This window comes from Mauremys reevesii, linkage group 7 (genome assembly GCF_016161935.1).
Source record: "Mauremys reevesii isolate NIE-2019 linkage group 7, ASM1616193v1, whole genome shotgun sequence".
Taxonomy (NCBI): Eukaryota; Metazoa; Chordata; order Testudines; family Geoemydidae; genus Mauremys; species Mauremys reevesii.
Window position 1 is genome coordinate 52,200,484 of NC_052629.1, and position 14,519 is coordinate 52,215,002.

At 40.3% G+C, this 14,519-nt stretch overlaps 1 protein-coding gene across 4 annotated transcripts in view; it reads left to right on the forward strand.

Annotated features, from left to right (window-relative positions):
* BMPR1A (bone morphogenetic protein receptor type 1A) overlaps window positions 1-14,519 on the forward strand; it is a 192,147-nt gene that overhangs the window by 52,069 nt on the left and 125,559 nt on the right. For 3 of the 4 annotated variants that reach the window (XM_039547800.1, XM_039547801.1, XM_039547799.1), the window contains exon 2: window positions 5,339-5,458. The exons of the other annotated variant lie outside the window; for it this stretch is intronic. The gene's annotated coding sequence lies outside the window, so the exon portion shown is untranslated. The remainder of the gene's footprint in view (window positions 1-5,338; window positions 5,459-14,519) is intronic. 4 annotated transcript variants of the gene reach the window in all.

A 14,519-nucleotide genomic window follows, 5' to 3' on the forward strand; every position in this document is an offset into this window, starting at 1 on the left:
TCGGTCACTGTAGAACTAGCAGTATTTCTCTGTATTTTAGGTCAGCTAAGAAAACTATTAGTAGAAATTAGTATGTTTTCCATGTTAGAAAATAAATATTTTAGGAGGAAAAAAAATAAGCAAAAAAGTTAAATGTTATTTTCACTTTATTAAACTTTATCCTTAATATTTAAGCAAGGCAGAAGTTAATCTTAACAGTTGAACAAGTTCTGCTTTAAGCAGTTGTCCGATAAAGTCAATAAGGATCCTCCATCTTTCAAGAGACTGTATTCTTGGATCTTGTAACAGTTGGCATGTAAAGGACTGTAATTTTTAAAAAGATAGTTTAGGAAATGCAGCAAAAATATTGAACTATTTTCGTAGAACTGTGGAAAAGTCAAATAAACATTTGTGTCAGCATGGCTTCTCTGAATTATTGATAAGTACATGCCATCCATTTCTGTTTGTGAGTCAAAACCATTGACTCTGGTTTAAAGTATTTTCTTCGATATTCTTTGTTCTATGTTAATTCAACTGTAACTTAATGAATGTAGGTACTACTTTATCTGAACCCTGGAATAATGGTTAAGTAGATGACATGATTAACAAAAGTAGCAGTACATTAAAATCTTGGAGATTAAAAATGAAAAATAAGTCAGAAATATAAAAAATTCAGATGAAAAGAAAGCTTAATTTCAACAATGAATTAAACAAGACTAAGCAAAGCTCACAGATACCTACATGGGAAAATGTAGGGTTTATTTCCAGAATAAAAGGACATTAGTACTTGTACACCAATTAGTGAATCCAGCTAGATCCAGACTGTGTATGTAACTACTTGGGAAGAAAGTAGAAAGCAACAGCATCTTAAGCTGAGACAAGACACCTCCTGACCAGATCTGATAAAAGGCCAAATCATTAAAGCTGAGAAGTGTTGGAAGAGCCTGACAATTCAGCTGAACTTGATGCAATCAGTTGTTGTATCCTAGTAGTTAATCAGATTAACTTGTGACCATTTATCATAAGCTCATAGTAACAGCCATGATAAAAATATGCTTTCTGTGCAAATGAACCCTTTGATTTCAATGAGATACTAGTTCAGCTAAGCCATTCAGCCTTAATTTTGGTTACTAATGACCTTTTTTATAAAGTGGTGGAGTGGGGATCTAATGTCTTCAATATTGTTTGGAAATTACATGGCAGACGTAAGATTGGTTGGGTTCCAAAACTGTACATTTCCATACCTTAATGTGTTTTGATTTCTTAAGTTTTTGAACGTAACTGAATTTCCTTGGCTAGTAATGCATGTTTTTGGGATAACTAACACATTACTGAATTTTTATCCATACATTACTGATATATACTTCATTTTAACTCCAGTTTAATTCAGATTTTTATCTAGGAATTTACTTACATAGCTTGTGAGAAGTAATTTGACTAGTTTATTTTGCAATGCAACGGTTAACTTATGGTTTATTATTTGATTTCCAGCTGTTTACCATTTAGTAATGAAGCAGAGTCTAGTTTGCCATCTTCACCCAATCCTGAATCCAGTTCTGAGCAAACAAGTAAATTTGGACTTTGTAATGCTGCTGGCAACCTTATCAGACGTTGAATAAAATCTTGTTTAGATGAAATTTGAGGTTGTTTAAATAGTTTTGCCAAAAAAAGTCACATGGTAATTGTATGGAAAAAGCCAGTTTTATGATATTAGGCTTACAGCAGCTTTGTGGTATTTCTTTTGCTTTTCCCATGTAGTGTTTTGTAATGTAACTGCTCAGTTAATGTGAACTTTGACCTCATTCTGTTCTTAATTTGTTATGCCTAATAATGCACTTTGATTTCATTAGATTTTGTTGAAGGTTCACTGAATTATCCAGTTGCTGAATGAAGTCAGCTCTTTTAGTAAATCCTTTTGATTTATAGTCTTGTTAGGATATTTTATTTGATTTCAGCTAATTTAGTTTTTAAATTCACATCCTCCTCCCTCACCTTCTTTTGGTATTTAAGTTGTTTTTCCAGGTTCTGTACATTGACTTCTTTATACCTTCACTTTGTAATGAATAACTGCCTCGATGGATGAATTTATGGTTACAAAGTGGAGGAGAATGGAAGTATGAAAATAACTTTATTTTTATTTTGATAGTTATTGTTTTGCATTTAAAATGAAGATGCCAAATTCTTGGTATGTTCAAAATTTCACCCAACTTTTCCCTACCTTTTTCAATTTGATATGTGACATTTAAGTTTGGTCCCTTTTGTGTTACAGCACCAGTGAGATCTTTAGCTTCTGGGGTTTTCTTCCCCCCAGTTTACCACAGTCTCCAGGCAAATGTACAGGCAACATAAAGCAGCAGTTAACAAAACACAAAATTGACAATAAACAGAGAAACTTTCTCTTGCCTGCAAATGATTACCCACATAAAATTCATGTTTATCCATGCTCTATTTGTGTTATCTGAGCACACTATTGGTAGTCTTCCAGCACCTCAGGAAAAAAACGAATCCATTATTAATTATTAGAATTTTAGTATTCATACTTAAAATGGAAATAAACTCATTCATATCAATTCAAATTATTTTTATAACTGAAGTTAAATATAGGTCACTCAGTGGCGCTTCTTAGAAGCTGATTGGGGAAGGAAGGAAATAAAAGCTGGTGTGTAATACAGGCAGCATACTCACAGTAATCAACAATTAAGCTTAAGTGCTGGGTCGTTCTCCAGTGAGCTAGGAGGTTTTGCAGAAGGTTGTCTAAAAAGTGGGATTTTGGAATGGGCCTTGTAGTTTGGTGAGTAATGGGAAGAGGGAGAGTTGTCTAAGGCAGAAGAAAAATTTGGTTTTAATTGAGTTGAAGATTCATTTGGATGAACTGCAAGGTTGCTATATGGTTGTTAGGGGATTGTTAGGCATATGATCCAGGAAATGTGAGTAAAGAATTTTACAAGAATTAATGATGATAGCTGCTTAAAGAGGTTGGGAATATTACCAAGAGTACTCAGATATAGCACTAACTTTGTTCAAAATCAGTTATTTTTTCCCCTTTAACAGTGATCTTTTTTTTAAAGCTATGGCATGAACTAGAGTATTGGATAAATGGGACGTGACATCTAAGATTTATGGCTGTCGCAGTAGAATAGCAAGGAAATCACAGCATCTCCTTTCTGTTTACAGTAGCATGCTGTGGAGTACTACAGCAGTATAGCTATTGAAGATGTTTCAGAAATAGGGAAAGGAGACTTGAGTTCACTTTGTAGGTTTTATAAACTTGTGAAGAAAACCAAGGTTTGCTAAATGCAGAGCAAGGGTCAGTTTTTCTTCCTTTCGACCATGGAAGATTTAACAGAGTCCAGTGTCTGCCCGTCTGCTCAACAGAGACAGTTGTTTTTATGAACTCATGCTATCGGATATTCAGGACAGTTTCAGGTTGCCCATTATACGCAAATTTATTGTTTATTGCCAAGACTAGTAAACATCACCCTGATAAAAACAATGCTTATAAATGGATGTGGGGACGGAGTTTTTTGACCTTCTTGTAATGTGAGAGATCATTGTGGTGTTAGGGGAGAAAGAGGGAAGAAAACCAGACAAAAGAAGCTTTGCCTTTCTAACGAAGCCATGTGCTTTGATACATCCCTATTCTGGTATTGCAGAGCTCAACAATTCAAAAATGAATCAGGCTCCAAAAAATCATGAGATTGGCTGAAGTATCATCTCTTTAAAAATGATAAATATGAGGATCTTTTTATTTGCCTTCTGTTATTTGATCCTTTAGAAGACACTCGTGTCATGTTTTCAAGCTTTTCTCCGTAACCATGAGGGCTAGACATTTTAAATGAAAGCCGAGATTCTCATGTTTCCAGAAATAGGGTCAAGACTTGTAATAAAATTGCCAGAGTTGGCAACGCTGCTGCTGAGGACAGTATTTGAGCACATGGTTAAAGTTTGCATGTGCTTAAATGCTTCTTGAATAAGGATTATTTCCTGAATCGCTGCCCAGTTGATGAAACTGAATATTTGGTTATTTGAATCCAATATATTTTTGTGAGTGAACCTTCTTGATGATGGGTTTGAGCCTGCTTTTGGTTCCCTTGGTCTCCTCTAACTGGTGGAGCTTGTTTACACAGAAAATTACTGCTCGGCAACCTATTGTGTTAATCTACAGTGGATCAGCTTGCTATGGAGTAATGTCTCATGTGGACACTGCTGCAGCGCAGTGAGAGTTCTGGAGCGCAGCTCAACATGCTACATAGCAGTACACTAAGCTACACTCTGGGGCCATCTCTGCGCTATAGTAGCGTCCATGCAAGATTGCTGCTCAAGAAGCTGGTGCTGTAGATTCACATCCTGGCTTGCAGCATGGTAACTTGCTATGTAGACAAGTGCCAGTAAACTTCTTCCAGCTCTTACGCATAGAGCCCTGCCAATCTGCGCATAGCCGCATCATACCTGTGAATAACCACAGACCATGTTTATGGTTCATGGATTGGATGCAGATACAAATTTTGTATCTACACGGGGCTTTACATATGCACTCTGTCAGCTCCTCTACTTGCTTTTCCATCTTGGAAGCAGTCATGTCAGTGCTTATCTCCAATAAACCTGTTAGTTTCTCAGAGTCTGGTTTTCTGAAGGAAAACACATTAAAATTAATGTGTAATTGCACATTGAAAGCTCAGAGAAAGAATAATTGCCCCCAAGTTAAAAAAAAAATCTTTATATATATAGCGCCTTAAGACAGTCTGATTCCTTAAAGTGGAGGGAAAAAAATGATTATGAATCAGTTAAGTCATTAATATTTTTATTTGTAAGTCTATAATTTGACTAGAATACAAATAAATTCCAAATGCTTTTGGGGTATCCTTAATGTGTTATTTTACTAGTATGTTAAGGCTTTAAAAGAATATATTAGAAATATGGCCGCTCTAGAGGTTCTCTCTGGAAAGCAATAGACAGCAACAAGTAGTAGACTGCAGTTAAGCACCATAATTGTAGACATATCCAGGAGCGGCTCCAGGCACCAGCGCTCCAAGTGCATGCCTGGGGCGGCAAGCTGCGGGGGGTGCTCTGCCGGTCGCCGCTAGGGCGGCAGGCAGGGTGCCTTCGGCGGCTTGCCTGCGGAGGGTCCACTGGTCCCACGGCTTCGGTGGACCTCCCGCAGGCGTGCCTGCGGAGGGTCTGCAGCTTCGGTGGACCAGCGGACCCTCCGTGCTTGGGGCGGCAAAATGTCTAGAGCCGCCCCTGGATATATCTGCAATAATCAGTTCATGTTATGTATTGTAAACCATTGCAGTAATTTCTCTGTTACTGACAAAGTATTGCTACAGACTCAAAGGCAAATCCTCTTCCTGTCTTACAGATTAATAGAAATATGCATTGCTATAATATCATATTGGAATTGATGAAGTGGAAATACAGATGAAGACAGTCTGAAGAAGATTTTACATAAAATATAGTCTCATCCAACTCCCCAACTGAGGTAAGGTGAAACCAAAAAGTCCCTAACCCACCTAACAGTTGTAAGAGTAATAAGTGCATTGTTAAACCTTATTTATTTATTTATTTTAAGGAACATAAACATTTTCACACAACCATATTCCCCATTAAATGTAATATTGGATATGGAGTACTATACCCACTTTCCTTCTGTGCCTCTGTTGCAACTCTGAAAAATGAACCAAATTAAAAAATATTAACCCACTTACAGTTTTCCTTCCTTGGAAAACAAAAATTGCATTATCACATCAGACTAAAAGTTCATCTAGTCTGGTATGATATCTCTGATGGTGATCAGTACCAGATGCCTCAGTAGAAGGTCCATAGCATCTATAACACTGTAGGATACCATGTCTGTGGGGCAAGTTTCTTCCTATACCCTGACATAATAATTGATTAGCATGAAAATGTATAAGACTTATAAATGTTTCTCCTAGCTGGTGTTACTGTAGTTATTCTTACTAGCCACGTCTAATTTTTTTCTTTAATCCTACTAAGTTTTTGGCCATTGAGTCATTGAGTTCCACAGGTTAATTATGCATGCTGTAAATAGTTTTTTTTTCTTTATTCAGTTTCAGATATGCTGCTTTTTAATTTCATTGGGTTTTTTAAATTGTATTTTGAGGGGTTAAGCGGAAGTAGCCAGATGACCACCTCTGTTCTATTACTTTACATACCTCTATCCTTTCACCTCGTATGCATCTCCTCAATAAACTACCTCGTCCTAATTTTCTTATTTTCTCACTGTATGGAACTCTTTACAAGCCTGTTGTCGTTTCTGTTGCTCTGTATAGCCATTTTTCTGTTTCTGTTATGTAATTTGTGAGATGGCATGACCAGTGCTGACTCACTTTTGATTCAAAGTAAGGGAGGACTAAGAATTTATTTAGTGGCACTGTAACATTATAAGTTTCTTTCTTAATACAGTCTAACTTTCTGTTTTTTTTTATCACTGCTGGACACTGAGTAGATGATTTCATTGAACTGATCACAGTGATGAGTAGGCCTTCTTTCTGAATGAGTAGAATTAGAACATTATTTGTATTTATTTTCATGGAACTTCATCTGAAATTATCACCTAAAAACCGAATGGCTGTGATAGATCCATGTATACCATAATCACTACATTATAAACCATTGTAATTATGAAAGTTTATTAGTCTTGGTGCAAAATGTTCTTGCTCATGTTTACCACTATTGATAATATAAACAAATGATATTTTGTTTGCCCCCCCCCCCAAATTAAAAAAAAAAAAAGCTGACGTGAGTAGTTTCTTTTGTTGAAAGGATACATTTGTCCATGTTACAGATCTGAGGTAAGAAGAAATACATATGAAAAGCATAGTTCTATATTTAGTATTTCCTGCCCTTTAGTTTTTCTCACTGAGACAACTTATGCTGCCTTTATGGGGGTATTTTATAAAGCTGGCCTTTATGGGGGTATTTTATAAAGCTGGCAGCTGCTCCTCTGGTGGCTCTATTGATGCCTGACAATGAGGCTCAGAATGGGCAATTTACCACCGCCTCATGGACAAAAATCTTTGAGATAAAGTCTTTGGCTAGAAAGTTGAGACCTCAAATAATTCAATTATTTTATATAACTTAGAAATATAGCCAAGAATGGGAATCTAATAAAATGATACTTTCAAAGAAGAATTGTAAGTGATTTCTCCCTTTTTTGATTTTGAGCAATAGATCAGGAGAAAATAGCCGAACATCCTGGCATGTTTCAGGACTCTATCCTGAAGCCTTAAAAAAAAAAAAAAAAAAAGTATTGACTCTACTTAATGCTTCTATTGGTTTTTAGTAGCTTCACTGTTGCTTACTAAGACAGTGTTGGCAGGAGCTGAGGCAGTGCCTGAACTTCTAGAAGGTGCTGTCATGGCACCTTGGCCCTTTCTCTCTTCCCATCTCAACAGGAACAACAATGATCAGGACTCCCTTTGGAGATTTATGACATCAGACTTCTTCACTTCCCTCAAAGGGATACTCCTGAGGGCATTCTGTGCCAAAAAATTTTACATTTCTGCGCCAAAAAATTAAAAATTCTGTGTACAGTATTTTAAAATTCTGCAAAATTCATTGTTTTATTTATCAATAAATAAATGCAGAGGCTCCAGCATGGCAGTAGGGAGCACAAGCCACTGGCTGTACAAAGGTGAGAGATCATCCTGCAGCCTCCCCATCCTCCACCCCCAGGACACAGACTTAGTGCTGAGGCTGCACCTGACTCTGACACACCACAAGGCCTGGGCCTGCCCTGCCCCTCTGTACCAGGTGCACCTGGTGTGGGCAGGCAGGCTCATCCAAGCAGGATCCAAGTGTGAAGGGCTCGATGTGGGGAGATCCAGGTGTGTGGTGATTCTGTGTGGGACAGTCTAGGTGTGGGGGGATCTACATGCATAGAGGCTCATGGGGGGGCAGTGTCCAGATGCACAGGCAATGGGACTCTGCAGGGTTTTCCGGGTGAGGTTGGTTAGGGCTCAGCAGAGGAGTCTGGGTGTGGGAGTCTTGGGAGGGGTGTCTAGGTGCTGGGGAAGTGGGGCTTCGTGGGGTGGGGGTCTGGGTGCAGCTAGTTGGGGGTCTGGATGTGGGGACTCAGGGTGATGCAGAGGGTTGTGCATCAGGGTGAGGGTTTGAGTTCAGGGAGCTCAGTGGGGGTGTAGGGGTGGGAGTCCAGAGGCAGGTGATCTGGGTGCAAGGCATCTCCAGATGCAGTGGTTGAGGTTCAGTGGGGTGGGGTTTGGGTATGGAGGGCTGGGGGGTTTTGGATGTACCAGGTGAAGCTTGGCAGGGGTGTCTAGGTAAGGGAGATCCAGATGCGCAGTGGTTGAGTGGATGAGCGAGCAGCTCCCTTTACAGTGACCCATCCTCCCACAGCTGAGGAGCGATAGGGGCAGGAAGTGGGGGAGGATGCTGACCTTCCTGCAGCTGGGAGAGGTTTCTGGGGGTGGGTCTGACAGCCTCAGCCATTCCTTGCAGGGGAAGAGGAAGTCCCATCCTCTCCTGCTTGCAGTCCAGCTGGGACTAGCAGCTGATCCCAGCTCATAGTAGGAGCACCTGGATGGGGTGTCCCCAGCCCTGAGGTGATTTACCTCTCTGCCAGCTGCTCTGGGTGCCTGAAACAATGTACTTGTGCTGCTAGGGAGTAGTCCATGACTGCTCTTGCAGCTTCCCTTTGCTTCCCTGTCAGAAAGTCATTTTTCTGCAAGGAAGCAAAGAAATTTGCGGGGGACATGAATTCTGCACACAAGCAATGGTGCAAAATTCCCCCAGGAGTAAAGGGAGAGAGAATATTTCTGATGTCACATTCCTCTCACAAACCCACCTGGCATATTGTTTGTATGTCTCCTTTCTAGCAACACTCCCTCTGCTACTTAGTGCAGCATCTGCTTCCATTACCAACACTGAGACCAGTACCAGATTGGGTCAAATAGACTTGTCACAGCCTGGCAACTGGTACAACCCACCTCCCATCCAGCGAAGTACACTTCATAACCTGTTTTGTCATGTAGTTCAGATTGAAAAGAATCTGAAGGGACAGTTAGCACAGACTTGGAAAGCCTGATACAAGATACCTTCGACTGATTCACTGCTCAACATCAGGACCTTTTAACAAGTGAGAAATGGATGCAACAAAGCCACAAGAACTGAAGCTCATGCTGAATAATGCAAGATGAGTGGTCAACAACTAGCAAATAGTATTTATCACGAAGTAGCCAGCATCACCAAACCTGTCTGGGTGATGCCAGGAGCCAAATGTTAGCCGACCCTCATCATGGTATTGAGCTCATCACAGATCTTAAACTTTTTCCTCTAATTTTAAAACCAAAATCCTATCTTGGATAATACAAGTCACATTAATTTATTCCTCTTGCAATTGAAACCAGAGCCAAAGGTAACATAAATTTCATGCTCATTTACAGACCACCAAAGACTAAAAGGGTTCATAAAGGAGATCATGGACACTACTTATGAGTACCTGAATGGCTCTCCGTATGAGACCCTGGTCTCTAGATTACCATTGCTTCCCAGTACTACAAGATTCTCTGCCTTTTTCTATGCCCTCCCCCTTTGGAGGACTGTAGACGGGCCGGACTCACCCCTGCGGCGCCTCCTGCTGGTCGTCCTCGGGAATTAGCTCAATTTCCAGCCTGGAGCGCCCTCTGCAGGCCAGTGATCGGCCTGTCCTCTGGCCCCGAGTCCCTCCCTGGACCCCGGTGCCTCTGTTAACTGGGTCTCCTCCCAGGGGAACCCCCACCCCACTTTGCCTCAGTACTGGCTACTGCCCAGTCTCCATCTAGCCCCTGGTCACTGGGGCAGACTGCAGTATCAGCCACTCATCATCAGCAAAGGGGTTTGGACCTGCTGCCTTTACCTACCCCTGGGCTGCCCCCTGCAACCCCCAGTACCTCTTGGCCTAATGCTAGGTGGCAGCCTGGGGCTTTCCAGGCAGAAGCTCCTCTGCCTTTCCCCCAGCCCTGCTCCACTCGAGGTACCTGGTCTAGCTCCCTGCGGCCAGGCCCTTCTCCCTCTACAGCCAGAGAGAGACTGTCTGGGCTCCTGGCTCACTGCCTCTTATAGGGGCCAGCTGGGCCTGATTGGGACCTGGCCACAGCTAAGCCTGCTTTCTCCCAATCAGCCCAGGCTTCTTGCCCCAGCTACAGCCCTCTCCTGGGCTGTTTTAAGCCCCGAAGGGCAGGAGTGGGTAGCCACCCCACTACAAGGACATTGAGGAGGATGAAGGAGACATTTAATAAGTCTCCTTTTTATCAGTGCACGGTTCCCCGCCACATCTGTACAGGAACCCATACTTTAACAAGGATGCTTGTCCATGAACAGAGATGGTGGGATTAGTCCAGGGTGCCATCCCCTCTCCTGTGTGGGCCCCCCAATCACCATGCTGGGATCCTTGGTCAGCATATTGGTTGCAGTTTACCAGACTTCCAGCTCCATTGCAATAAGCAGCTAAGGATACATGGTCTCCTCTGCCAAACCCCCAACACAAGGAGACCTTTGAAAAACAGGAAACTAGGGTGGATAAGGGGGCCACCCCTCAAAAACCTATTTCATCCTTGTCCGAGGACCAGACTGTCATGCCTCCACCACCATTGATGACCACTGATTTTCACCAATTCCAGGACCTTGTGAAAAGGGTGACTGATGCTCTTCAGATACCTCTTGAGGAAGTAAAAGACTCACAACATAAGCTCCTCTATATTCTGCAGACGGCAACTCCGGGTTGCAAAACACTTTAATAACGTGCTCCTCAATCCAGCCAAGATGATGTGGCAAACTCCTGCCACCATCTCACCATCTTGAAAATGGGTGGATAAGAAATATGTTCCTCCCAGGGACTCAGAATTTTTGTTTCTCCCCAGTTCCCTGGTAGTTGATGCTGTAAATGAGAGGAGTAAGCAGCATTACTTTAGGTCTGCCTCTTATGATAAGGACCAGAAAGAGGTTAGATCTTTTTGGCAGCAATGTTACCCGGGGTTATTTAAGCCAAAAACTATGGTAACTAATCTCTGTGTTCAGGCCATATCAGGAAATAAATCAGTGGGGAACATAGCACCTCTGTCTGATAAATGATTGGCGCACACAAGAGTGCTTCCACCCAAAAATCCTTGTTCCCCTTCCAGGGGTCCAGAACACCTCAGCAGATCATTCCAGGCTCACGAGTGATTGGTTCGCCCGGACGTCATCCACTCTGTCTTCCTGAAGTGGGGCTTTCCCCTGATAGACCTATTCGCCTCCCGCGAGAATCCAAAATACCAGGTGTTCTGCTCTCTCCAAGGGCGCTCTCCGGGTTCCCTGGCGGATGCCTTCCGAATTCAGTGGAAGGATCACCTGTGCTACACCTTTCCTCCATTCCCGCTAGTCCACAGAGTCCTAATCAAGCTGCGCAGGGACAGAGCCCGTCTGATTCTGGTCGCCCCGGCGTAGCCCAGACAGCCCTGGTATACCACTCTCATAGAGCTGTCGGTAGACACCCAGATTCCACTTCCGCTGTGGCCAGACCTGATCACTCAGGATCACGGACGACTCTGTCATCCCGACCTGCACTCTGTCCTCAAAGTGTGGTTGCTGCATGGCTAAATCAGTCTGAGCTGTGCTGTTCTCACTCGGTCCAGCAGATCCTTTTGGGTAGTAGGAAGCCCTCTACCAGGTCCACGTACTTAGCCAAGTGGAAGTGTTTTTCCTGCTGGTGCATCTGGAATCATACAACCCCCCCTTCAGGCGTCAGTACCTGTCATCTTGGACTACCTCCTATCCTTAAAGCAGCAGGGCTTGGCAATATCTTCCATCAGGATGCACCTGGCAGCTATTTCGACTTTCCACCCGGGCAAAAATGGGCACTCGGTCTTCTCCTATCCTATGGTCAGCAGATTTCTCAAGGAGAAGTGGGAGCGCCTGTTCCCACTAATTCAACAACCGGTCCCTATGTGGGATCTTAACCTGGTCCTATCCAGATTCCTGGATGCCCCGTTCGACCCAATGACCAGCTGCTTGCTCCTGTACCTTTCCTGGAAGACAGCCCTGCTTGTAGCTATCACCTCGGCGAGGCATGTGTCTGAGCTCCGGGCACTCACATCGAAACCACCATATACGGTGTTCCACAAAGATAAGGTACAGTTGCGACCCCACCCGGCCTTCCTCCCTAAGATGGTGTCTGCCTTCCATGTCAACCAGGACATATCCCTCCCTGTCTTCTACCCGAGGCCGCACGCCTCTTGACGGGAGCAACAGCTGCACTTAGGTAAAACATTTAATAAAAAAACAAAAAAATTTATTAAAAACATAAAAACTTGTAACAATTATTAAAAAATTCTTACACACTTACACACTACTTATTTTATATACACACACATATTCATTTACTATAGATGTTCTGTATACGTTTTATATAGTTGTTCATCATATATTACTGGCCCTGTTATGTGTTCATTGTTATGTTCATCAGAGTGTCAACCATTTATGGCAGAGAGTCTGTGTCTGGCCAGATGTCTCAGAAGCTGTCAGAAGAGAACCAACCAGAGACTCAAAAGTCCTCAGTCTTTAGGCCAGTTGTTTCAGATTTAGAGTCCAGTTTTCTGTTGCTGAGTTTTGCTGTTGTTTATTTGCTAATTCTCATGCTGTCAGTTTTTGAGTTGCTTTTTAGGTGTTTCTTTTGGTCCTAGGTGGGTTGTGTGTGGTTTCTGTTTTTTGGGTTTTGGCTTTCCTTCCTTTGGTCACATCATTGATCCTTTTTCATGAACATTCATCTGTTCATTCACATCTTCTTTCCATCTTCTTACACTACATCCATTCACTTATTCACATCACTCTTCTTTCACTCACTCATTTCTGGGTACCTTTTTCTTTTTACAAATTTTCTCTTATCAAAGCACTTTAATACTCTAGAGAGAACTATAAGGGTAAGTTTTTCTAAACTACTTTATAAGCTACACTGTCTTTTTAATCTTAGAGATAATTTTTGTACATATTTAAGTTTTTTATGCTTTAACACTTACACAGCTGGTCACACTTTTTACATACATAAATGCTTTTTTAATCAACAATTTATTTTTACATAATAATATAATTAATAATATATAAATAAAAATAAAAAATATATAAATTTTTCATATATATAAATCATTAAATATATAACTTCCTTAATATATACATAATCATTATATACATATACTATACATATATATGGGTTAAGGTGTAACATATTTATGTAACCTGTTTTGTACAATAAGGTAATTCCACATTCCAATTGTTACTTCCAAATTTACAACTTTAAGCACATTTTAAACATTACAAATATACAATACATTCCAAATAATAAAACAATATTCATCTTTTACTTTAATTTACTATAATAATTGCAGTTTGTAATTTGACACATTTAATTTGATTTATTTGCTGTTTGAATGGTACTGCCTTCCTTGATCTATTGTTATTACATTATTTGTTGTTATGTTGTTTATTACATAATAATTACACCAAACAAACCATAAACTATGATTACAACAAAAATTGTACAAATAATTATAATAAGAATAGATATAAACAAACCACATACAAAACTATAATTATATATATACACAAATACATAAATAAATTAATACCAAATACATAATACCACAAAAACAAACAATAAAGCATTGACACAATAGACAAAACACAACAAAAAATTATTAAGTTAGCAAATTTCTTATTAACACACAAGAAATATAACATTAGCACACTAACACCATGCAATTTTACAAGGACAGATTTAATTAAACTAACATTTATTAATTTTTTATTTTTTAAATAGATTTTTTTTTTTAACACAGTTTTTGGGTTTTTTTTTTTTTACTATGCCAATTTTTGGCCCCTGATGATGGGTTTAGGTACAGGTTATGGGGCCCCAAGAACTAGACTCAGACTTGGGGAGAAAGAAACCAGAGTGTAAGAGAAAAAGAAATTATTAATAAAACAGGCAAAAACTTAAAAAATAACAAAAAAATAATAACAAACAAACAAAAAAACAAAATAAAACAAATAAAAGTTTTTTTTTTTTTTTTGGACACAAGTGGGTTTTTGATAAGATGATGAGTGAATTGAAGAGAGAAGAAGTATGTTTTTTTTTAGAGAGACAGATTTTTTTTTTTTTTTTTTTTTTTTTTTTTTTTTTTCACAGACAGGACAGGACACACACACAGAACACACAACACAACACATAACCAGAAACACACACAACCACTTTACACAGACACTCACCAACTGGTTATTTATAACTTTTCAGCTGGTACCTAGCCTCCTGATGTTTTGGTTTTAGAGCCTGAAAAGAAAATAGCTTAAAAAAGCAAATTAAAAATAAACATGGGCTTTAGTACCCTGTCTCTGTTGCACCACAGTGTACTAAGTGCAAAAAAAAAAAAAAAAATGTAAAAAAAAAATAAAAAAAAAAAAAAAAAAACAAATTTTGCTTAATTTCTCCACTTTGCCTGAGCCTGACTGGCTGGGCAGCTGCACTGTTGGGCACTGTTGTTCTGGTGGGAATTTTT